The 24472-nt window shown below is 52.1% G+C and overlaps 1 pseudogene; it reads left to right on the top strand.

Annotated features, from left to right (window-relative positions):
* Window positions 1-24160, top strand: part of LOC128812977 (hydrocephalus-inducing protein-like) — a 122989-nt pseudogene extending 98829 nt beyond the window's left edge.
* Window positions 24161-24472: the final 312 nt, after the last annotated feature.

Genomic DNA, 24472 nt, shown 5'->3' with positions numbered 1-24472 from the left:
AGCAGCGTCTGTAAGCCTCCTCTTTAATTGCCAGGCTGAAACGGTACCGGTGGATAGTGCCTGCCCACGGTGAGGTGGAACTGAAGGTCCACTTTGTAATAAAAAGTGGCTCCGGGGGCTCCCTGGGTTCCCAGCCAGTCCGGGGAGTGATCCGCGGCTGACCGGTCCGCAGGGAGGGGTAGGTGAAACCTGGATAACTCCACCAGAGAGTGACGAGACGTCTCCCGAGCAGTAGGATCCAAGAGGCTTTATTGCGGGAAAGGATCAGGAACAGGAGGAGAAGGCAGGGAACACAAGCACTCTCGGAGGGAACTGGCTCCAGGAGCCCAGAACAAAGGCGGGACAGAGCATATAAGGGCAGAGGGATAGGAGTGGCTAGGGTACAGATCAACCAGTGGGTAACGGGTAAAGGGGAGGAGACGGGATGGGGTGACATACAACGAACCAATCGGGTTACAGGAGAGGAGTGGCATGTCAACAGGGTCCAATGGGGTTAACAGAACAAGGGAACTTTCCAGAACTGGGGAATGTGTTAGACTTTGATGGGCAGTTTCCACTGGGGAGGGGAGCAACAGGTAATTGACAACTTCTCTACACTGAAGCCGCCTCCCAAGGGAGAGCGGGGACCCCTCCCACCACTCCCCCTTTTTGGTTTATTAAAAATACATTCCCCACAGTTCTGGACAACATTTTCTTAAAAACGGTTAAGGCAATAGAAATTAAGAAGATGATAATTAAAATCCAAACTAAACCTTTAACAATCGGAATGGCCCACCCAGGATCACCCCATTGAGAAAAGATCTTGTTCACAGCGTCCACAGCCCCAGTTTCAGTTTTTAAGTCCGTCACCAACGCCTGGATCCGCTGGATGCTGGCTTGGATGGATGTGCTCTTTGATGACAAATTGAAGCAGCACATCCCTTCAAAGTCCTCGCAACTGTGGCCATGGGCGAGCAGCAGAAAGTTGATGGCCGCTCTGTTTTGTAAAGTGGCGTGCCTGGTGGTCTCTTCTTCCGCCAAAAGATCTGATAAAGCGGCAGAGGTAGCATTGGCCTGCTTACTCACCCAACACCCTAAGTGAGAAATCTCACCGAGGGCCTTTGCTGCCGCATACCACGGTAGAAAAATGGATGCGGCGACCCTCTTTCCTTTGCCCCAATCATAAATTTCCAAATCGCAATTTGGGTCGAATTCTCCATAGGATCTCTTTTGGCGTGCCGATTGACTTTCCTTTTTCCAGTCTAGAATTTGTGTCTTATTAGGGGTCAGCGTAGTAAGCTTGCCAAGGCTACAGGGACCCCCTTTGATCTTAGAGGGGATCCCAGCCCACACCCTGTCCCCACAGATCAAAAACACACCCCAAGGGAGCTCCTTAGGGTATGGGTAGGACTTGGACAGTACCGGGCTTGTGTAGTTGCACCACTCGTTGATGTATTTTTTATTAGTTGGTGTTACTTCCTTGATGTTATAATTTGTTTTCCCTTGAGGGGCCTTAGTATAAAATCTAATGCAAAAGTGAGCCCTTGTGGACCCCAGTAGATCTAATTCCTGGGGTTCCTGTGGTGCCTGTGGTAGTGTCCTTATCCAACCCACCCAGGAGTCCGCCGGGTTGGGCTTCATCCCTGTGAGTGGAAAGTCATTTTCCGACAGGGGGATTCCCACCAGGCATGTAGACAATGGGTTGTCTACACCTCCCATGGCCATGCAAAGTTGTTCTTGCCCGATGGACTTTGCCAGCGTGACCCAGATGTTCTCTTTGGGCTGCGGTACGATCCAGCTTCCTGCCAGGTGGAGACACAAGATGGTGAAGAGTGCTGCTGCAGGAAGCTGGTCACTGCGGGGTGCTCTGGCTGCTGTGACTGCCATTCTGGGTGGCCCGAAGTCTGATAAATAGACACATAAAGGAAATAAGGACAATGGCCCCTTTGAATCCCCCTCCTCCCCCGTTTAAATCAAAATAGTATCAAAATAGGAAAATTTAATCGTGTCAGGTATGAGGGAAAAAGGGGTGGGACAGGAAAGTGGTAGGACAGGAAAGGGTAAGGGATGGAAGGGGATGGAGTTAGAGGGTAAACAGTCCAAGCCGGTGGGAAATGTCTGTTTGTTATAAGGGTTCTGACGGCGGCGTTAACAGGTGCAGTCTTCTTCCTCTTTCTTCGGCTCCACGCGACGGTGGTTTTTGCTGGTGCTGGCGTCTCGGGGGAGTGTTCCGGGGGTTGGCTCTCGGCAGCGGTGTCTTCTCTGTACGGCTTGATGAATTTGCCGGGGATCCACCTGGGGCCCTGTTCTGTTGAAACACATTTATACCCTCTCCCCCACGTTATTAGAGGGTATGGGCCTTTGATGACTTTTGACTCAGGGTCTTTCACGAGCACAGGAGGTCTCTCCTTCAACTGCGCCCTGGTGTTATTATGGAAATGGCACAGGATTGGGGGGTTTGGCTCGCGGTCCGAACAGTTCCATGAAGTTGAGAACGTACAGAGCCTTGCACAACCTTTCTACAGGGCTTGTGGTAGGGGCCGAATCATTCTGTTGTTCTAACAATTTCTTAATTTCCTGGTGTTTCCGTTCCACGATTGACTGCCCTGTAGGGTTGTGTGGAATTCTGGTGACATGATCAATGCCCCATAGTTGCACAAACTCCATGAACTGTTTGGACGTGAACCCTGGTCCGTTATCAGTCTTGATGGTTTTTGGGACACGCAGAGTGGAGAAAGCCATGTATAAGTGTTTCATTATGTCTTTGGTTTTTTCCCCCATATGGGTGGAAGCGAACACTGCCCCCGAGAACGTGTCCACCGACACGTGGATATATTTGAGCCGGCCAAAAGAGGGGAAATGGGTGACATCTGTCTGCCAGATGTCCAGTGCCCCCAGTCCCCGGGGGTTAACCCCCGTCGCTAACAATGGTAACGCATGGGACTGGCAGTTGGGGCAGGTGGCTAAGATGGCTTGCGCCTGCTCCTTAGAGATCTTAAACTGGCGGCATAGCGCTGGAGCATTCTGATGGTAAAAGGCGTGGCTCATCTTAGCCTGCATGTGGACATCTGGCAGGGAAGGTGTCAAGGCTGCTGGGTTTGCTGAGTTGGTGTGCGCTAACATTGCCAGAGTGTCCGCTCTCCAGTTGCCCTCAGTGATATCTCCTGGCAGGTCTGTGTGTGACCTAACATGCAAAATATGATAAGGTTGCTCTCAGTGGGAGATCAGCCAAATTAATTCTGAGAGCAAGCTATAGAGTATTTTATTCTGAATGTCTTTGAGCAGGGCATGTTCGGCCTGCTCTGCTATCCCGGCTACATATGCCAAATCAGTTACCAGGTTGAACGGTTGTTGAAATTTTTTGAAAGCTCTCACTACCGCTGCAAGTTCAGCGATCTGGGGGGAACCCTGAACTATTTGGATGTCAGACTCCCACTTCTGACTGTCCGGGTCCTTCCAAGTGATCACTGATTTGTGGGATCTACCCGACCCATCAGTGAACACCGCGAGAGCGCCTTTCAGTGGTGTTTTTTGAAAATTTTTGGAGCCAAATACAAGGTGTCTTTAAACAATTTGTGTTTAGGATAGTGTATCAGAATCTGGCCAGGATAGCTAGCAAGCGAAATTTGTAATCCATTTGTTTGTAGAAGGAAGTCCAATTGATCCAAATTTAAAGGTAAATAAATGCATGTTGGGTCACACCCTGCAAGGGTCCGGAGGCGCTGGCGGGCCTTAATGATCAGTTTTGATATTAATTCTGGAAAGGTGGTGACTGTCTTGGCGGGCTGGTGGGGGAGGAACAACCACTCGATGATAAGGAGTGGGTCCCTCTGGCTGTCGTCCCACTGGAATAACAGGGCGTGTAAGTTTGGGGACTTACCGAGGATGGCACACTGGATTGGGAGGGACCGCGCGACCCGATGCGCCTGGCGGGACTTGATAGCATCTGCGACTCTCTCCAAGGTCTCACGGGCATCTGGGGTGAGATGGCGTGGGGATGCCAGGTCGCCGTCGCCTTTCAGCAGGTGAAAGAGTGGCGACAGCTCCTCCGTGGTGAATCCCAGGAGAGGTCGGATCCAGGTGATGGTACCGCAGAGCTGCTGCAAATCCCGCAGGGTCCGTGGTCGTCTTTGATGACAAGAGACTGGGGCGCGACGGTCCTTCCCGTGATCAAGAAGCCCAGGTATTTCCAGGGGGACGGCAGTTGGATCTTGTCCTCCGCGATCTGAAAGCCCGCATCCTTGATAGCTTTTACTGTCCTGTCCAAAGCTGCTTGTAAACAGGTAGAACTGGCAGCACAAATTAAAATGTCGTCCATGTAGTGTAGAATAATGGCCTCCGGAAAGAGGCGGCGAATTGGGGAAAGGACCTGCGCTACAAAGGTCTGGCAGAGCACAGGGGAATTTTTCAATCCCTGGGGCAGAGTGGTCCATTGGTATCGTTTATATGACTCACCTCGGTTGATAGAGGGAACCGAGAATGCGAATCTGGGAGCATCTCCGGCGTATAGCGGGATGTTAAAGAAACAATCCTTGATATCAAGGATTGCGATCTGCCAATCCCGGGGCAGCATAGAGGGAGAGGGAAGGCCTGGTTGCAAGGGGCCCATATCCTCAATAACATCGTTAACCCTGCGTAGGTCTTGGAGCAGGCGCCACCTGTCTTTGCCGGGTTTTTTAATAACAAAGACAGGCGTGTTCCAGGGGCTGGTGGAAGGTATTAAATGCCCCAGGCGCACCTGCTCCTCTACAAGTTCGTTGAGCGCCTTAAGTTTCTCGATTGGCAAGGGCCACTGGCCCACCCACACCGGTGTGTCAGTTTTCCAATTGAGCGGTGGGGAGGTGCGCTCCGCAGTGGCCCAGACTAAAAATCCCACGCAGGGCTAGGGATGTCGAGGCGGGCGCCCCATTGGGACAAAACGTCCCTGCCTAGTAATTTGATATTGGATGTAACAACAAAAGGCCGAATCATGGCAATCTGACCCTCCGGCCCCTCTACACACACGAGGTGCTTACTGCGACGGGAATTGACGGCTCCTCCCACACCGGAGATTGTGCCACAAGGGGACACTAACTCCCAGTCGCGCGGCCACTCTGCCTGAGGGATGATGGTAACATCTGCTCCGGTGTCTGCCATCAGGTCCATGGAGATGTTTTTCCCCTGAAAAATAAATGAGGTCTTAATAATGGGTCTCTGTTTAGTAACGCTCTGTATTAAAAAAGCAGAAGGGTCTTGTTGAAATGGAAAGTCCGGTGAAAAGTCGTGGTCGTCTTCTTCTTGGTGGCTGTGCAAAATGTAGCACAGGGCTAAAGGAGACCCTTTTGGCAGAGAGAACGGAGGATGATGGCAAACCACGGAGACGTTGAGCTCTGCCCCCGGCTCAAAGTAGACGACCTCCGGGATGATGGTGAGGTCGTCCGGCGTGCTGATGGAGTCTCCGATGAACAACACTGTGACAGGGTGGTCGCGGTATGGCGGCGGCAGGAATCCCACCGGGACACGGACCAAGTCCTCATCCGGAAACATGATGTGGATGGAACTCCGGAGGACTTGGCGGCGGGCACTGTTCAGTTGTTTAGTCCGTCTGAGGAGCCGGAGCCCGTCCTCCTGGCTGCGGACGTCCGGAGAAATGTGCCGCTGGGGCAGTGGTTCTCCGGGAGCGATGGCAGCACAGGGAGCTGGGACGGGCCATTTGATGTCGTAGCGCGGCCCCTCAGCGCGCTCCGCCTCCCGTTTCCCGGCCGATGAAAACGTGGATTCTGATAAGGCGGCCTCAGGGAGGGGTTGTACGCATGGTATGACCTCTCTGGCGGCCAGTGTGGGCAATTGGCTTGTATGTGGCCCAACTGACCGCAGCCGAAGCAACGCGCGTTCGTTAGGTCCACCATCGCCTCCCCCACCCCTTTGCTCACCGCGAACGCCACAGTCTGCTCCATTGATGCCGCTTTGGTGCACGCCTAGACCATCTTGGCGATGGTCGGCTCTGGATCCTGGGGGAGAGCTCGCAGGATCTTCTTTGTCTCCGGGTTGGCGTTGGTCAAGGCCATCTTGCGCAGCAGTTCTTCCCTGGCCTTGACGTTCTCGATCTGCCAGTCTATAGCCTCCTTTAGCCAGTCTATGAACTTAATAAAAGTCTCGTCAGGGCCTTGGAGGATGGATGAAAAGTTCTGGAGGGGGGTGGTTCCGTCGGGGATTTTTAGTAGGGCCTCCTTCCCGGCGTCTCGGATGTCAGCTAGCAAGTTATCGGGAAGGAGGATCTGGTCTTCCGGCTTACTAAATTCCCCTTCCCCTGCCAGCGCCTCCAGGCCCTCAGTGCCATCTCCCAACACCTCCTTAAGGTCATATTTTGTTAAGATGGGCTTTATTAGCTTTTTCCAATGGATTTCCCACAGAAGAAATTCTGTGGGAGACAGCAGAGCCTTCGCTATGTAGCGAAGGTCATGCTGTACCAGGGTATGTCCGGTGAAAGTTAGGTCTAATACGTTTTTGAAGAAAGGGGAATTTCTCCAATAGTCCTTGGCTGCCTTCCTCAACTCCTTCACCTCCGCGTATGGCAGTTGCTCCCACCGCGGTTCCTTCCCCCTCTTGAGCTTGACCGGTGCCGCGATTGGGCCTAGATCCCTGGCGAGATCTAGGTCCCCATCCCTGATGGCCTTGGCCCTTATCTGGGCCCAGCCCTCCCCTGCCTTGGTTGTTGGCCGGGGGTTGTCACTGTCCTCATCCTCATCCTCTTCCGAGGATGAGGCAGGACGGGCTAGGGCGCGAAGCCTCTCCCTTGCCAGTGGGTCCTGGTTACGGGAGACCCTGCAGGCCAAGATGGCCTGCTTCCGGCAAGGCCTACTTCCGGTTCCGGTGGTGTGGGAACCGGAAGTGGCAGGAGAGGGGGCGTGGCCTGACCCACCCACTGGGGTGTGGCCTTCCAGTAGGCCTGTCCCACCCACCAGGGGCCCGCCCAGGGGTGTGGCTAGGGGGGCAGGATGGGAGGGTCCCGATGTCACCGAGATCGACGCAGCTGGAAGGGCGGGACCCGACGCAGGGGCGGCAACCGACGGAGGGGGCAGAGATGTTAAAGTGGCGGGAACCGGAGGGGTTGAGGAGGAGGAGGAGGCGCCATTTTGTGGTTTAAGGCAATTGGCCACGAGGCTGCCGCCATTTTGAAGTGATGTTAGAACAGAACTGGAACTGGGAGTAAAACTGGGATTGGGGACATGTGGATCGTGGGAATGGATAGGGCTCTTGCTGGGGTGGCCAGTCCCAGCACAAGAGAAGGACAGGGTGGAACGGGAGGCAGCAGGGAGACGGTAGCAGCCCTGTGCCTCATTTTGGCAGGATCTATCTCCCGATCCACCCTTAGGGGAAATGGGGTTAGGAGCGAGGGGGGCGGAATGAGGGGTAGAAAAACTGGGGCCCGAATTTTCCCCTTTTGTTTTAACTAAATTAAAAATAACATCATAAATAGGAAAGAACCTCCCAACCTTAAAATTCCCAGAAACTTGAAGATCATAAATATAACGCCCAACTTTTCCCCAGAATAAGACAGAAAAGACGTCCTCAGTAGAGGCGTCTGGAAAATGATCAAAAATGAAATTAGCAAAAGACTTAAGAATCCTTTTGTTGAAAGAAACATTCCCCAATCACAGGGTAGCCTTAACTTGGGTGTAAAAGTCTCATCTTGCAGGGGAGAGGCGGTTGCCCATCTCCGCACTGCAGAGGAGAATCCCCACCAAAGCAAAGGAGAAAAGAAAAAGAGAAGGGCCTGCGTCAGCTGCTCTATTCGAGCAGCGAGACTCACCAAAACCAGGATGTGGCGAAAGGAAAAGCTGAGGTGGGGTGGTGGAGTTCTGCTGGTGTCGTGGAATCTAGAGCTTCCCCCGAAGCTGCAGGATCGGATATCCACGACTTGTCAGCAGGTCCAGGAGAAAGGGGTCTTCTTAAAACAGAAGAACAGCTGCTCCTGGGATTGGCGGCAAACGGCGCTTGCAATCCTGCAGCGCAGGGTCACAGATCCACACACGGCGAGGAGACGCTCTTCGGGGACCGGGGCAGCAATCACCGTGTTTGGGGCGCCAATTGTAATAAAAAGTGGCTCCGGGGACTCCCTGGGTTCTCAGCCAGTCCGGGGAGTGATCCGCGGCTGACCGGTCCGCAGGGAGGGGTAGGTGAAACCCGGATAACTCCACCAGAGAGTGACGAGACGTCTCCCGAGCAGTAGGATCCAAGAGGCTTTATTGCGGGAAAGGATCAGGAACAGGAGGAGAAGGCAGGGAACACAAGCACTCTCGGAGGGAACTGGCTCCAGGAGCCCAGAACAAAGGCGGGACAGAGCATATAAGGGCAGAGGGATAGGAGTGGCTAGGGTACAGATCAACCAGTGGGTAACGGGTAAAGGGGAGGAGACGGGATGGGGTGACATACAACGAACCAGTCGGGTTACAGGAGAGGAGTGGCATGTCAACAGGGTCCAATGGGGTTAACAGAACAAGGGAACTTTCCAGAACCGGGGAATGTGTTAGACTTTGATGGGCAGTTTCCACTGGGGAGGGGAGCAACAGGTAATTGACAACTTCTCTACACTGAAGCCGCCTCCCAAGGGAGAGCGGGGACCCCTCCCACACCACTTCTCCGCCAAAAAGCCAGGGAAGTTTGAGCAGACACTGAGGTTTGAGCTCGTGCAGACAAAGCGCCAGTACGAGCTGCCCTGCCGTGGCACCGGCCTGTACCCCAGCATCAGCCAGAACCCACGGTAAGGCTGGCCCCTGGCAGCCTCCCATACCACAGCTGCCCCTGAACCACAGCCAGGGCTGCCCCTTGGGGCTTCTGGCCTGGGCAGATCGTGCTGCCTGAGGTCACCCAGCACCTCCGACTGTGCTGGGAGCTGGGAAGGCAGATGGTACCTCAGCCTGCAGGAAGGGTTATGGCTTTCTGACTACATTTCCTGCTTGGAGCATCTCATAGCTCCTCCTTCCCCACTTTCCTGCCCAGGGTGGTGTTTCCATAGTGGAGGGAGACCATGGAGGAAGATGAAATCATCTTCAAGGAATATGTTGAGAGCACAAAGCAATTCCACTTTGGGCCGCTGCTGTGTGGGAAATCAAGAGACTGGTATGTGCTCCCTGCTGGGCCTTGTACTTTTCTGGGCACACCTGGAGAGACAGGCTGTCCTGGTGGCACAACCCAGGGCAGTCCCCGGCAGAGTCCTGGGAGACACATGGGTTTGAAGGACCACAGATGTGTGAACCTAAGCAGATATAGGCAAATGAGCCTTGGCGGAGCTGCTCTGCCTGCCCAGTGGGTGCCTTGGTGGCCGCCTTGGTGGCCAGAGCCGCATGCTGCTGCCAGTCCAAAGGTGACTTGGGGGACAACTGTTGTGTCCCCCCACATGTCAGCTTCAACCCATAGGAAATGAACTTTAGCGGGGTTTTTGAAGTGCTTTGAGCTCTGCAGGTAGCCTGATCGAGCAATTATTCTGTAGATGGTTTTGTAAACCTTTCATTAATCTGTAATTATTAATAAGATTTTATGGTTGACCTGCCAGTGGGTGTCGGGGGGGAACGTACAGCAAGAATTAAATTTTCCTGTAATGACATTGCATCCTCACTGCTGGATAAAGTCTGCCTAAACACGTTGCCATTGAAGCTATTGTGTACTTCTACTTTTACTGTCGCTTTAAAAAAAAAAAAAAAAATTCACATTAAGTTCTTGTCTCCATGGGAGTTCTGGAGGGCTAGGTCTACTTTGACACCCCAAGGAAATGAAATTGAAATAGTTTAAGAAAACAGACAATCTTTAGCCAGGTTGATGGATGGTCTGGGATTTCTGTTTGCCTCTTTAACCCTTGCACTCCAAAGTCATTTCCACACCTGAGAGAAGGGTCATTTGTTATCTTTTTGCATTCCTCTTGGGAATTGATGCTTTATATTTCTTTCTCAGACTTTGAGCTAACCCATGAAATCCAAAGCAGTTTCATGACTTTTATGAAAGAGATTAGCTAAACTCTTTTTCCAAAAGCCTTTCTTTATACCCTGCAGGGAAGGCACCCCAAGGAAGAAGGGAAAAGAACTCATGTGCCTGGTGTACTGTTATTTTTCTAGGCACCTTTGAATTTACGTTGTATTAAAAACTCTTGAAGTGGCCTGAGCATCATCAGACTTCTGGGCTGGAGGCGCCAAGTCCAGGGGAAGGCATCAGAGTAAAGCACGGATGAGCACACGCCCATGCCCCTGACTGGGATCCATTTCCCTCCCTTGTTTGTTAGAGCAGGGTCTTCCAGCACCACTTCCTCGGGTGCACAGGGTGCTCTCCTCGGTGTGTGGCAAAGGCAACAGTCTGCTCTGCAGCCTTTTCCCCTTTTCTGGACAGGTACAAGGCCCAGAACTGTCCCGGCAACTCGGAGAATATAACCATCCTCAACAACTCCCCCATGGACGTAGAGGTCCAGTTCTCCTTTGAGAATGATGGGAAAGCAGAGACGTTCCTTTTGGACCCTCCCAGCATGGCACTGAAACCAAAGGAGAAGCAGGTAGGAGAAGGGCAGGCAGGGCAGGCACCGTGGAAGTGCCCAAGGGCTGCTCCTCCTGCTCACACCTAGAGCTCTTTGATTTCTTCCTGTGGGGTTGGGTCCAGGAGCTGACCATTTGGGCATACCCCACTTCCCCTGGCTTCCTGGAAGACAAACTCTTCTGCAGCATTGGGAAGAACCCGGACCCAGTGGTCTTCAGCCTGTGCTGCCATGGGGTGCACGTGAAGCTGGAGGTCAGCCCCCTGGCGCTGTCTTTTGGCAAGCTGCTTCTGCACAGGTCAGTCATCCCACAAGCACTCCAGAACTTGTGACAAAGAGAAAACGTTTGACTCTGGTTTCCAGGGCACGGATGGAGCTGCTCCAAGTTGCATTCAGTGGCGAGGCTGGTGTGAGCATCCAGCAGCTGATGCCAAGTGCCTTCCTGTCTCTGCAGGACTGACAGCAGGACCTTGGTCCTGAGAAACGACAACCTGCTGCCCATGGCCTGGCAGCTCAGCGGGCTGGATGACCTTGCTGAGGACTTCTCCTTGTCCCAAGATAAAGGCACCATTGATCCCCGCTCAGAGTTTGAAGTGGCAGTGCATTTCAAGGCCAGGCAGATTGGCAGCGTTAAGAAGACCCTCCGACTAGAGGTGAGAGGGACTGTGAGCAGCCGTGTGCTCCTAGGGACAGGGTCAGGAAGAGCTGCACCTGACAGACACAAGGGTGCTGTGACCCCAACTTCTGCCTCTGCACAGCGTTTGCCAGAACGTGCAGTGCATCCACATCCCCCCAGATAACCAGACACTGCATCCTGAGCCTGTACCACAACCACCTTGTCCCTGTGAATGGTTGAAGGTTGTTGTCTGGTTGTACAGACTGCAGCGTGATCTCGACATTCCTCCTGGACTTTGTCTGAAGCTCTTGCATAGTGCAACAAACTCTCCCTGTGGGATTTTGTTCCCCATGGTTTAGGGACTGCATTTCAGAGAGGGGGCTAGGTGATTAGAGAGGGTTGTCAATGCCACCTGCTCTGAGACACCTCACACTTCTTGTGCTTGTTCTTACACCCCTGTGCCTCCCAAGGATGCTTTAGCAGCAGCATTCCCTGCTGTAGGAGTGCAGAGTTGGGCTGATAGGGTTTTTTACTGCAGGAGAATCCCACTGGGGCAGCCCATGAGAGGAACGGGTTAGCAAAGCTTGGGAGTCCGCCAACGCTTGTGAAGCCAGGGAGGCCACAGGGGAAGCAGCCAGCAGAGACAAGGACTTTCAGGCTGCCTACCAAAAGAATAATCTGAACAGTGTTTGTTTCTTGCTGCCTCAGGTTTCAGATACAGAAAATGTCCTGGGGATTGTTCAGGCTGAAAACATCAAAATCTCTGCAAAGGTCTATGAGGTTTCTCTGAGCATTGACATGCCCAAAGGTCAGTGGATGCCTCCCAAACAAAGCAGTCCAGGTGCACTGCATTACCTTGGGAGGTGGGCGACCAAAGCACTGGGATGGGATGGGATGGGATGGGATGGGATGGGATGGGATGGGATGGGATGGGATGGGATACAAGGATGGCATGGATACATGCCACAAAGCACGTACCCTGCAACCTGCATGAAATAAAGCATTGTCAGGGAACTGACAGCCTTAAGTCTCTCCCCTCTGAACTTTGAAGTGTGCAGCTTCATGTGCAGATTGGATTTGGGGGCTTTGAAATAACAGTGATGTGAACAGGCAGTTGGCAACGCCCACAGGCTCAGCACAGCATATAAAGTAATTGGATTTGTGCTTGGAAGCGAGGAAATGGGAGCCGAGCTCCTTAGCTACTAAGCCTGCAGATATTTTGAGTGAGAAGAGAAAGGGCAGACAAGTAGCTGGAAAACACTTCCAAGAATGGAAACTTGCTGGAAAGGGTTTTGTGCCGAGACCTCCATGTAGCTTGTGGCCTGTTGTATTCTGCAGCAGCTCACAAATACCGTGTTTGACCTCGCTCTGTGGCTTTTCTGCAGGTTCAGATGGAAGCTTGGAATTTGGAACCATTAATGTCCTGGATAATGTGAAGAAAGTCCTGAGTCTAAAGAACAAAGGGGTATACAACATTGAGTACAGGTGAGTCCAGCTGCCTGGTAGTGAGCATTTCCTTGGGTTCCCAGGCCTGCATTCTCCCTCTGTCAATGGCTAGAATATGTTTCCATGCTGGCAACCTCATGGTAAATACAAAACCTGGGCTCTCTAATCTCAATTATTCTACCAGAGAATCCAGCCCCAAACCAGCAGTTCTTCACAGCTCAGCTGCACTGACTTTCTTGGATGGTCACCTCCTTTATCTTTCTGAGACTCTGTAAAGAAGTGAATGAAAAAATTCCATGTCAAGGTTTCTTGCAGTAACATTGTGATTGTCTGCACTCTCTGTCAAGATCCAGGATTCCCTGAGCAGAGCTGGATTCTCCCTTTTTTTTCTGGTCCTATGCAAAGTCCTGGCTGTGCTGGTGGCACCTATATTTTTAACTGCAGAGATCTCCATTCCTTCTCTTTCTCCCCAGTTTCACGCTGAAGGGTGCAGGTCCCGGGATGCAAAACATGGCATCCTACTTCACTGTTGAGCCTCAGTCAGGCATGCTGACTGCCTCCCAGCCTGGTGTGAATATTGAGATACTCTTCCACCCCACAAGTGAAATCCTTCTCAAGAACAAGCCCATCCTGTATTGCCAGGTGAGCTGCCTGGGCCAGGCTGTGTTATCACACGGTGTTTTGGGAGCATAAACAGGACAGGTGTCTAACGGACACCTTTAACTGGAGAATCCTCTCTCCTGCTTACACAAAGTCTTTCAAAACCATTTGGGAGGCTTCCTAAGTGGAGCTGAGAATCTGATTCTGGAGGAGGTGCTTAAACCGGGAGGGCTACACTGGAGGCCTGGGGTGGAGGCTGGGGACTGGGGTAGAGGCTGGCCTCTTTGCTTTCTTTACCACCCTTCCTGTGGACACAGGTGATAGATGCCAGCTCAGGTGAAGGAGGCCAGGTTGTCACCAACATCCCAGTGATGGTGTCAGCAAAAGCTGAGTACAGCAAGTACAGCATTGAGCCTGCCTCACCCATCGACTTCGGTGCCGTGATCAAGGGCACCAAGGAGACCCAGACTGTCGTGCTGGAGAACAAAGGCATGCTCGGCTTCAAATTCCGCATCCACCGAGCACCCAAGGAGGCATCTGCATTGGAAAGCAAAAGGTACGAGAAGCCCTGCACCACCCTTTCTGTCTGAGGAGGCACAACCCCCCCATGGCTGGTATGTGGCAGGCAGCCACGAGACCTGGGCTATCGTCCATTTGCATCCCTGGCTTGGGGAGAGGGGGCAGAAAAAGGCCTCGGTATCCGCATGTGTAGTATGAAGCTGGTGATAGAGCTGCTCGGTCCAGCAATGGGAGCTGCAGGCTGCTCTCTGGGAGCCATCAGGAGCACAAAGGCTTTCCTCTGTGAGGAGGAAGGCCAGCTTTGGCCTCAGAGAAAGGCAGGGGCGCTCAGCATGACACATACCTCTGCTTTCTCCTCTCAGTTCAAAGCAAGGGGAATCTGCTCCATTGCCTACAAAGCACTCAGCAAAGAAATCAAGCTCCTTGACACAGGTGAGTGACTCCTGCTCCCCAGCAGTGCTGCTGCAGGGGATATGAGAAGATGCTGCTGTGCCCAGGCTGGGGGCTCATCACCATAGGGTGGGATGTGGTCTGCAGGATGGAGTCCAGTGTCTGCTCAGTCCCCCTGGCAGTCCTGTTCTCTGGCTCTTGACCTGGAGTTGTGGGGTCAACAGAGGGGAGCAGGTCCTGTGTTTGGTAGCTGCGAGCCAGCATAGGTCTGTGAACACCACAGAAGCAAAAACATCCCCCACTGAACTCCCAGTCCACAGAGCTCAGACAACATTGCTTTTTCTTCTTCCCAGTCCCCTCCCTCTCTCCCGTCATTTCTCACCGCTATTTCTGCTCTCCTGTGTTACCTATGGAGATTGAAGGATCAGAGCTGCCACCTTCATTCTTTACACTCAAACTCCTTTCTCTCTGCCACTTGGGACAGATTTGCAGCTCCTCTTGGCTTGTTGCTCTCAGCCTGGGGCTGCCTTTGGGCCATGGATTCATCCTTCCCTGCCCTGGGACTGGGTGCTTGGGCCCAGCTGGAGGCCAAGGCAGGACATTCTCTTTGCTGGGGTGCTCGAGGCACAGCTATTAGCCATCAGCTTCTCCTGGAACTTTTTCTGCAGGGTCACCTCAATCTTGGCATGTTCACGGTGTCCCCCTGCTCCGGCTCCATCCGTCCCCGGGGCCAGCAGAAGATCACAGTGGAATGCCTCGCAGAGCAGGAGGGGACATGTGAGGAGCAGCTCTACATTGACATCCTGGGCAGAGACCCCAAGGACAATCCCCTCGGCATTCCCTTTACCTTGATTGCCAAGTCCTGCGTCCCAGGTACCTACTGCCCACAGTTCCCTTGGTCACACCTGCTGCTGATCAGCACCTACACTTGCTGCTTGGATAGAGAGGCACGCTAGCCTTGGTGTCCCACCTTAAAATCCTCAGAGGTTCCAGCCCTCTTCAAGTCCACCACTGGACTCATCCCTCCCAGGCTGAGAGGGATGCATGGAAGGATAAAAAGAAAGCAATGCTCTCTAAGGCTGAGCTCCATCCTCACAGCCAGCTCCCCCACCCAAGGCTGGGTTTAGCAGTCACCCGGGCAGAAAGGGCTTATCAAGCCTTCTGAGAGGCCAGCAGGGTCCAGATAAACCCATCAGGGAGGCTTCTCCATGCTCATCCCTCCGGTGTGTCCACAGGACTCATTGAGGATGTCACGTTAATCTTCAAGGAGTACCCGATCTGCAGCAGCACCGACCTCAAACACAAGATGCAGTCGGTGAAAGGCAGGGGCCTGTTTGTCAGAGATGAGAACAGATTCATCTTCAACAATGTTCTGGTTGGGCAAGAGGCTGTAGCTCATTTCAGTATCTATAGTGCGAGCAGTCTGCCATGTGACGTGGTCCTCTCCATCACACCCCTGCCTGGAAAGGTAAGGACAGGAGGCCAAGGTGGTGGTTACCCTCTAAGGGCCGTGTGAGAGCCTGTTTTGGTCTCCAGATGCTTCCAGATTGCTTCCTGTGGCCCAGACTAGGCTAGCTCAGTGCAGGTCAAACTGCAGGGGAGAGCAGCAGAGCCAGGGAAACAGTTGTGTGGAATTCTGCATGTCTCGGGCAAGGCTTTGGCTCACACCTCTGGGTCTTCAGTGGGAGAATGGAATCCTTCTGAACCTCTCTTGGAAGCACACGCAGAGAGGGGATGTTATGAACTGACATGCCAGGGCTAAAGCAGAGCATTTCCTCAGGCTCCCTGGCTTTTCCTCCTCCTTGAAGGCCAGTTCTAGGTTATTTGCAGGGTCTTCCATGCAGTGCCCATCTCCCATATAGGCTGGGGCAGCTGCCAGCGCTCAAAACACACAGTGCAGCATTCCCTGGGAGGGAGAGAGCCTGCCCAGGGAAGCAGGAAGACACACTGTCCTGGGCTGTTCTCAGTAATGCATTTATGTACAAAACTGTGTCATGTTGAAAGGTGTTTTCTCCTAACATTGCTCTCTGGGTTCCCCCAAGGAACAAATCACTATCAAAAACATTTTCAATTTGGATCCAGTCAAGATGTCCGTTCCTGGCTCATCCTATGCCGTTGCTACGGTGACCTTCACCCCGCCAGATGAGCAGAACTACAACTGCACATTCACGGCTTCCCTTGTCATCCCAAAAGGGTAACTGACCCTATGAAATATTGGGGGAGGCCTCACTGATAGCTGCCTCTCCCCTGGGAAGGAACAGACCTCTTGTTAGCATTAATGCTTTCAGTAGCCTTAGGCAGAGTACTTGGCATGAGATGATCTGGGAGGCAGTAACTCTTAGAAAAGAAAAAATAGGCTGATGGTTTAGCCTGTATGAGGAATTACAAAGACAGGCAAATATTAGGTGGGCAACCAGAAGTTACTGAGATGTGCTGCAGCTGAGCTGGGGGTTTCCAAGGACAAAAGCTTAGATGAAGCAGTTTCTGTACCAGCAAGTCAGCAGTGACAATTTCCTCTTTGTTTCTGTAAAATGAGATGATCCTCTGTGATTACCTGGCATTCATTAAGCTGTTGTTTAGTGATTGGAGCTGGTATGAAAGAGGAGCCTAGTTCCTCTGCCCTGGGACCTGTGTACTGGGGCTTTGACTTGCCCTTCCTCAACCCTTTAGTGGCTGAATTGGAACAAGAAAAGTCTAACTGCTAATAAGCAATTGCTTTTTTACTGTTCTTGGAAATGATCTTTACTGATGGTGACGATGATGTATTTTTGCCTTCTTGCTTTCATGCTGTGCTTTTGCTTGTTGCATAAGTCTCATCTCACTGCAGCCAGGGGATTTGCCATATCTCATCTGGTGCCTCATTTACCTGCTGTAGTGCATGATTTAATTAAGTGAAATTATTTTTAACTGTTATTGTGGAAGGCTCTGGCTCTTTGGAGCAGATTCCTCTTGCAAATGGCCCTGAGTGGATTGGGAAGAGGCTGGTGGGGGGGCTGTGTTGTGGGGTACAGGGGCACCAGGCAGGGAAAACACTCTGGCCCTTGCTGCTTTGCGTGCCCAGTGAGAAATGGGTTAGTGCCAGCTGAAATTGTTTCTGTGCCTCTCCTGCAGCTCTGTGAAAATCAAACCCCAAACCCTGACCTTCACCATCAGCGGGAGGGGGCACGAGCCGCAGCTGACAGTCGTGTGCCCGAGTGCTCGCAGCGAGAGGGGAAACGCCGTGCTGCGCTTCAAGAGGCTCCGGCTGGGGGATTCAGAGACGCTGCCCCTGGTCATCCGTAACAACGGCAGCATACCTGTCAAGGTGAGGAGGACCTGCTCAAGGGATGGCCTGGTTTGGGAACAAGTGCTTGTGGCACAGGGGACGGGTCCCAGAAAACATGGCAGACCTGGGAAGAGGTGTCAGAAATTCTTTTTAAGCAAGTGACTGACATCTGTTCTCCAAGAAGGGAGTTCTTGGAAATTTTCCATCCAGTCTTTCTTCTTTAAGTTGAACACAAGAAAGATGGTGGAAGTATTTGAGATATATATATATATATATATATATATATATACATACATATATATATATATATGTATCTCAGGTCACCTTTTGTTCTCATGGACACGTGTGATTTCCCAGTTCACTACATTTTAAGTAGACTTAGATGTGGTTTCATTACCTTCTGCTCATTACTTTCTGTCCTGTTTGGTTCTGTGTCAGTTCTATCCAGATGCCTCTGAACACCCTTTTTTCTAGGCTGGTTTGACTTAACTTTTGTGCTAAGTGCTGTTTGTAGTGGGAGAGGTGCTGGGTTCCCATGCGGGACCAGCAGCACTGCGGTGTCAGTCCCTGTGCCATCCTGTACTCACCAGTATCGTTGTGCTCTGGGTTCCCTTTTCTCAGATTATGTTACACCTGGAGGATAAGCATGGAGCGTTCTTCTTGAAAGGCAGGGCCTCCACACTCAGGATATTCCACACTGAAGATGTGGAAGAGGACTCCGTTGGAAACGGTAAGTTCATTAACCATGAAGTGTGATCATGCACGGAGGGAAAACGTGTGCCCTGCTCTTGGCTTCTCTGAGCAGCAGCCAGATGTTAGGCACAGTGTCGTTCCTCGGGCTCTCTGTCCCCCAAGCTTTTCTTGGGGCTTTTCTTGCAGGGTTTCCTCCTAGCCAGTTGTAGGAAGTCTTCTGTTCTTCTAGACATGGTGGGTTGAGTTGTGGGGGACTGTCAGTACCTCAGTGGACCCTCTGAAGTATTTGCTGCAAGTGGGAAGGTACCAGCCTGAACAGACACAGCCCTTGAGCACACAGCCAGCAGAAGCCAAAAGCACTCTTTGGCTCAGCTTTGCATATGGCTGGAGCTGGCTGGAAGCAGATGGAATGAGGGCTGGGCATCAGCCTGCGGTTAAGCTGCTTAAGTGGTGATGTGTCTGGAGGTGGCAGTCTTGTGAACATAGGAAGAGGGTCTGGAACCACTGGGGATAGAACCTGTGCTTAGAAGGCATCTGGTTTCAACCTCTTATTCCTCATATATCCTATGGAACTATTTCCTCTGTACAGCTGTATCACTTAACTCTGATTTCCATTGCTGTGTAGAGAGCAAGCCCCCGAAGAAGCCTTTCTTCCTTCTGCATTGCGGGCAATCGACAGAGTTTGATGTCATTTTCAAACCCACGTGGGCTCAACGTCTGGAAGGGGAGATTTGTCTCTTCATGGGGGACATGTGCTCTAACAAAACCCTAGTAGAGCTGGTGGGTGAAGGCCACAAGGATGAATTCACCCTCGATGGCCTAGAGGAAGACACAATGGAGAGGAATGCTGAGAGCAGTCTGAAGAAAGACATCATTGATGGTAAGAGAGGAGAAGCTGCCAAGGTGGAGCAAGGAAGAGGAAAATGTCTGCTCATGTGTGTCCTCCCTCTAGCCAGGCCTGGGCTGTCACCCACGGGACTTGGTGTCCTGTGGGCATGGCAGCCATGCATGCAGAGCAGTGTGTGCTGTGCTGCACGTCGCAGGCTTAGGGATGTGTCAGGATGTTTTCCTGAAGGTGGTGGGATGGGGAACTGCCTGGGGAACTTCCTTGCTCCAAGCCTTCCTCCCTCTGGGAGGAAGTATTGAACATGCAGGGGTCTGTTCACGTGAAGGGGGCAGGTGGAGCTCCCTGCATGCTGAGATCCCTTGCTCTCCTCCTTAACAGCTGTCAGAATGAATCACCTCCAGTTTGGGGACTGTCTTGTCGGGAAGCGCTGCAGCAGGACCTTCACCATCACCAACCACACCCGTAGGAAGGTCATGCGCTTTGAGTGGGAGGCAGACGCCCCATTCCAGTTCTCCCCCAAGGTGAGCGTGGACTGCTCTGCCTTTTCCCATTGCTCAAGCCCTGCCCTGCTGTTCCCAGGAGCTGGCAGGGAGTCCTCACGTACCACTGATAGCCCATTCCAGTGCCATGTAGGAGAGGCAGTCACTGGCTTGGCTGGGCCAAGGCTACCAGCCTTGCAGAAAAGGCTTCATGTTATGGGAGGTGGCACCTTCTGGTCATACTTTTGTCTATCAAACTTCACATAAATCCACTCTGAGGTGCAGATTCCTGGCACAGCTGCTCACCACATCAGTCCCTTGTGCTGTCAGTCCTGCCTTTGGCAGTGCTTCCAGTTTGCTCTTGACTCCCTGATTCTCCCTAGGTGGGACACCTCCATCCTGGCTGTGCCAAGGACATCACAGTGACTTTGAAATCAGATGTCCCAGCCACCTTCAGGAGGCACCTTGTGAAATGTAAGGTGACCAAGATCAACTTTGAGCTGCCACAAAGGGAGGTTCCTGACTGGGATGACCGAAAGTGCACTGTCTCATGGAAGAGTACCACCAGGAAAGACCCGGGAGACAAATTCCCTAAAATAGAGAAGGTAAGAAGCAAAATGGCAAAAAAAGCCAACCCAGCTTTTACAAAAAAAAAAAAAAAAAATAACCACCATAACACCATCACTGCTGGCTGAGCAGCTCCTGCTTCCTCTGGGCATTGGACAGCTGTGAGGTTCACCAGCAGTGCATTCCAGGGGAGAGGTGGATGCACAGTGACCAGACACACTCACACGAGAAGGGGAAGCCTTTTGACAAGAGACCTTCAGCCACACACAAACCATCAGTCTGTGCCACAAGCACAAGTGTTGCAGCCCATGTTGAATGGGGGACAATGTTTTATGATTTTATCCCATTTTATGGTGGCAGAAATTTCTTCATCTCATTTGGTGCCTTCTCACCAACAAGGAGTTAAGTCTGCTGCACTCTGTCTCTTCTTTTAAAGTGGAGAGAAATCCACTTCTCCTGCACATGCTGGTGAACTCCAAGTTTTGTCTGCCCGGATACCAGAGAATTTGGTTGTGGTCTCTGTATTGTGTGGGATATCTGTCTCATCATGGAGTAGCCCAGGCACGGTATGACAGTATGGAGGAGTCCGGAGAAGGATCATCTCCAGAGACTCTTGCTTTTATTGTCACTATTGCCATGCACACTCATCTTGGGTGAAGGCTCTTTCTGAGTTTCTGGACCATTTTAAGGCCTCTTAAACCATCCTCTTTTCTATCAGAATGTCTGCAGTTGGAGACTTTCCAAGTGAGATCTTTCACATCCCAAAATGCCCATCCCCAGCTCCCAGCAGTGTGGCTGTTGCTCCACACAAGACATCTGGAGAGCACTTTCTCCTAAGACAAGAAGAAAAAGGTGCTTTCTAGAACTCTTCAGTCTTGGGGTTCTCCATCTACAGAGCTCCAGCAGGGGAACTTAAACCAAATTTTGAGACCTGCTGGATTTATAGGGGACCAGGAAAAGAGTCAGTCCCTCTACAAGGTTGAAGTACAGGGACTGGAAACCAGCTGTAGTCTCCATGGGGATATTAGCAGCTGTGGTAGTGACTGCTTTGATCACTGGGTAGAAACAAGTACTGTAGCAGAGCAGTCCCAATTTTGTCATCTTTCCAGGGAAGTAAAAGTGAATGGTCCTTTCTAGTCCCTCTATGAGGCTGATCTTGGAGGCCAGAAGATCCCCTTCTCAGCCAGACCTTCTGGGCTCTGCTCAGTGATTCCTCCCTTCTCTGTTTGCAGGTGGTCGAGATAGACCCAGAACCGGCTCACACTGTGGTGGAGGAGAGCAGCCAGGAGGCCGAGGTGTACCTCAGTGCCGTTGCTGCCCACAAGCAGTTGAAGCTGAAGACGATGGTGGTTCAGTTCAAGGATACCCAGCCCTCCCAGACAAGGACAACCACGTGAGTGCTGGAGGCCAGGCAGGACCCTGCGAGCAGGAGCTGCCTTTGCCCAGGGCTGGCCCAGTGCCTGCTTCCCAGAACTCTGCCCCAGCCCAAAGCAGCACAGGCCCATTTATGTGCACGCAAAGCCAAGCAGGAGATGGTGCTCAGGAGAGGTTCAATGCTGCCATACCTTTCTGCTGAGAACAGCCATGGGTTTGCTTTCACTGCGTGTCACCTGTCCTCATCTGCTCAAGAATAAGTTTGCAGTCAAACCAAGGCCTAAAGTCCAGAGCAAGCCCCTTAGCTTCGGTGTCCTGGGCACCATGTTGGCCCTTTCCTCTTAAACATCCAGACTTGGAAATACTGTTTTGGGCCACCCAGGACAGCAGTCTGAGCGTGGCAGGGTTGCCTGGGGAAGAAGATGCTCCTCAGCAGAAAGTGGTACCAGGAGTCCCTCAGACAGTGTTACTGTACTATTTGCTTTATATTTATTGGACCTTTTTTTTTTATTCCTCCTTTTTGCTTTTCAGTTTCAAAATTCACAACGCAGGGAAGGAAGCCCTGGAGTACTCCTGGGATTATGCCGCAGATAGAGAACCAGTGAACAAGCCATTCTCATTCACTCTGATGCGTAAGGGCATTTCACCCCAAAACATGAATTGCTTTTTCATCCTTGTCCACACGTCCACTTTCATCAGCATCTTCCCAGCTGCAGCTGCAGAGTTTTCTCCTTGTCCCTCTCTGCCTTTCAGCCTTTTCTGTTCTTGCTCTGCCACTTCTGCTCTGCAAAGGACTGACCCAGGATCTGGGGAGAGCCACGTGCTGGGTCAGGACTGGGAAGGGGGACATCAGGTCATCTCTTTGAGAAGTCTGAGACTGGGAAAAACAGTTGTGTTAACTAGTGACCTGCCCTGCAGCCACTGTCTGTGTGCAGTTCCTCACTCCAGGGCAAATGCAAAGTTACTGTCTAAAAGCAACTCTCACTGTCTAAAAGCTTTGGCACAGGAGTGTGTGCTGCAGGCAGAGACTCTGCTCCAGACGCCCTATTTCCTGCTGGAATAAAGTTCTTGGCCAGAGCTGCTCCAAGTGCATCCCAGCTCTCCCATCTACGTGCAGCAGGAGGCAGAGTTGCTGGAGCATAAGTCTTTGAAAGGTGTCCTCTTCCTCCCTGCAGGTCGGTTCCTCTCCGATGAAACTGTAAAGCATCGCAGAAAGCTGCTGCGTAGTTACTGGTGGGAGCTGGAACATCCTCCTAAGATAGTTCCTAAAGTGCGGCAGCGGCGGCCTGACAGGAGGCTGCGGTTAGCCAGATTGCGGCAGCAGCGGCGAGACCGGCAGTGGCGCTGGGACTGGATGTGGCAGTGGCAGCGGCAGAATAAGGAGATGCAGGAACTGAGGCTGCAGCTGCTGCAGGAATTGGAGCAGCAGCAGCGGGATTCCGAGCAGCAGCAGCAGGATTCCAAGCAGCAGCAGCCCTCTGAGCAGCAGCAGCAGCCCAAGCAGCCAGATCCTTCCAAGAAGAAACACCGCTCAAAGCAAAAGCATGTCTCTCTGCAGCCTGTCAGTTCCTCCCTGGAAATCTTCCCAGATTTCACCCATGACGTGCCACTGTTCTCCATCAACCCCTCCTGTGGCGTCCTTGCTCCTGGCCAGAAGCAGACCTTTCATGCGCAGTTCTCCCCAAAGTGTGTGGGGAAGTTTAAGGCCACCGTGCTGTGCAGGTGGGAAACATCTTTGCCAACTCATGCTACTGATGGGTATCACTGAATCACAGGGTGGGACAGGGTGGAAGGGACCACAGTAGGTCAACTGGTCCCACTTCCCTGCTCAGGTGGAGTCATCCCAGAGCACAGGGCTGTGTCCAGAGGGCTCTGGAATGATTCCAGTGAAGGACACTCCACACCCTCTCTGGTCAAGCTGGCACCTGCACAGGCAAGAAGTTCTTCCTCAGGTTCAGGTGGAATTTCCTGATCAGGTTCTGCCCATTGCCTCTCGTCCTATTGCTGGGCATCACCAAGCACAGCCTGGTTCGTCCCCTAACACCCTCCCATCAGTCCCTCTGACTGGGATGGGGAGGTGGGCCTGGAGCCAGGCAGCCCCAGAGAAGGCAGCAGAAACACCCACATGAGCACGAAAAGATCATCGTCTGGCCTTGGTAGGGAGACACTGGGAAAAGACACTGTATGAAACATTAAGCTCCTGGAGGGTTGCAAAATCTGGAACGAGAGATCTGGGGACCAGCCAGTCCCTAGCTCTGCTTCCTTTGGGACAAGCAAGGCCTGCTTCTCTACATGGAACCTCGTGTGCTGTAGTTGGTCCCCAGGCACTTAACTGGTCATGTTCCTGTCCTTGCACCTCTGCAGCCTCCATGCAGCGAGTGCAGTTGTTCAATCTGCTGCTCACTGCTTGCACAGAGAGAGGATGCAACACTGTGTGCTCTGCAAGGAGACAGAAAAGCGGCTGGCTGGGAATGTTCGTCAGGCTAATACCAGTCCCCTTCTTCCTAGGATTCCTAACCTGAAGCCAACTCAGAAGAGGGTGCGGGTGATTTTGAAAGGCACAGCCCGGGAGGAGAAGAGTCTTGGTAAACTTGAAGAGTCTGTGTTACGGCAGACAGAGCAAGGCCAGACACCCGAGAAGCAGGTGCACGGGAAACTACCACCTGAGTGACAGCATCTGTGTCAGCTGGAGCATCCGGCAGGAGCCGGCAACATCGTCTCTTCTGCTGCTGATGGTCTCCCACCCTTCACCGGAGACCTCTGCAGCTACCCTTCCAAGCTCCAGTGAAGACCTCTCACTTACCTTTTAGTTACCTAAGTTAATTAACTAATTGTTAGTTGTTAATCAATTGTTCGTTAATTGTTAATTAAACAATTGGCAATAAATTGTTAATTGTCAGATTGTCTTGGTTGCAAAGACAGGTATCTGTGGGACCTCTCTGGAATGGAGAATGTAGACCCTCTTCCCTCCAAATTATTATAACTGAAATTAAGGGGCTTTCAGGCAATGATATGGGAAACGGAGTAGCAGTTTTTTACTAGCATGTGTAACAAGGCAAATAAACACCACCACTGGCAGCAGCAACAAACAGAACCAGATACCAAACCACAGCCTTTCCTCGGCTGTAGGCACTTCCCCTTTGCTGTAGTTCTGGTCACAGCTGGGCAGGGAAGGGAGGCAGATAATGAATAAAGCAAT

This window comes from Vidua macroura, chromosome 11, assembly GCF_024509145.1.
Source record: "Vidua macroura isolate BioBank_ID:100142 chromosome 11, ASM2450914v1, whole genome shotgun sequence".
NCBI classification, from domain to species: Eukaryota; Metazoa; Chordata; class Aves; order Passeriformes; family Viduidae; genus Vidua; species Vidua macroura.
The sequence above is the reverse complement of the archived record's forward strand: the minus strand, read 5'-3'. Positions and strand labels throughout refer to the sequence as shown.